The 1,191-nt window shown below is 28.1% G+C and overlaps 1 protein-coding gene across 1 annotated transcript in view; it reads right to left on the bottom strand.

Moving 5' to 3' along the window:
* LOC117180128 overlaps positions 1-1,191 on the bottom strand; it is a 28,152-nt gene that overhangs the window by 2,284 nt on the left and 24,677 nt on the right. The gene's annotated exons all lie outside the window — the stretch shown is intronic.

The raw sequence follows: 1,191 nt of genomic DNA, 5'->3' as shown, positions 1-1,191 counted from the left end.
GGCGTTATTTTTAGTTTGTAGGTTTAAATTTCCTTTGTTTTCTTTCTTTTATCGTGAAATTATAATGAATTGCTATGAATTACTTATCTTTAAGTACGTTTCATAGATTATTAATAATAACAATGGTTTATTGTTGATTTATTTGATGAAAAATGATTCAATATACGTGTAAAATACTTTTTATCATAAAAGATAAACTGTAAAATTTTATAGATGAAAAAACTACAATATTTATTGTAAAAACCAACTTTTCAGTAAGAAAGAGCCAATAATAGGTGTTTCGGTTTTAAAATTATTTATTAAAATTTAAAATATTAATTTATTGAGATCGAAAATCACTGTTTAGACAACGTTGCTAAGATTTAGTATGGCAAATAAAAATATGTCTTTAATTAAAATAGATCAATTGAATATCTGTTTTAAAAATGTTTTTAGCAATAACACTTCAAAACAAAACTTCCTTTTAATTTCGTATTAGTTTCGTAACTAATAAAGAAATTTTATTTCCCCACTCCCTCCCTTCCACCGCCCTTTTATTTAGGGACTGATGCACCTACTTAGTTATCATCAAAACAACAATAGTTTAATCTAGTTACTGACGTGATCGTCGAAGTTTGGAAGATTTTTGAATAGAAGTTCTTGTACTGACGTTGGAAGTATTATAAAAGTAAATTTTTTATCTTATAGTTTGAGTTTCAGTGTACATTTCCGAATAAGTTTTTTTTATCGCTTTGGGATAATATTTATAAATCGACAGCGTTTTTGAAAATTCTTAACGATGGCTGACGAAGCGGAAAATCAAGTGATGAAAATTAAATTCGAATACAGATTCATGGCCCCTTAAAATTGCAGAAAACAAGTTGCGTATTTCGAATTTAGAAAAATACTACGTTAAATATGATACATATCGAGTTTTTTCTTTTTCTTTTTAGAAAATAACTTGCATTTTATAAATATGTTCAAACAAAAATGGATAAATGTACTCAATAAGTTATATTAAACATTTCCTGCGGATCATTTCTAAAATAAATACTTACAAATCTGTTCACAATTGCGATCTGTAGACTATTTGGAATTGTAAATTCTTGAGCCAGCCTACTATGCAGTGGGTAAAGTAAACCCCGCAGATTTTCTTTTTACTCTGGACTTTGCCTGAGCCTATCGGGCACTTCGCGATTTGGCTACTTAGGC

The sequence above is a fragment of the Belonocnema kinseyi genome, chromosome 9, assembly GCF_010883055.1.
Source record: "Belonocnema kinseyi isolate 2016_QV_RU_SX_M_011 chromosome 9, B_treatae_v1, whole genome shotgun sequence".
In the NCBI taxonomy this organism is placed as follows: Eukaryota; Metazoa; Arthropoda; class Insecta; order Hymenoptera; family Cynipidae; genus Belonocnema; species Belonocnema kinseyi.
This window is presented reverse-complemented; position numbering and strand designations above follow the sequence as displayed.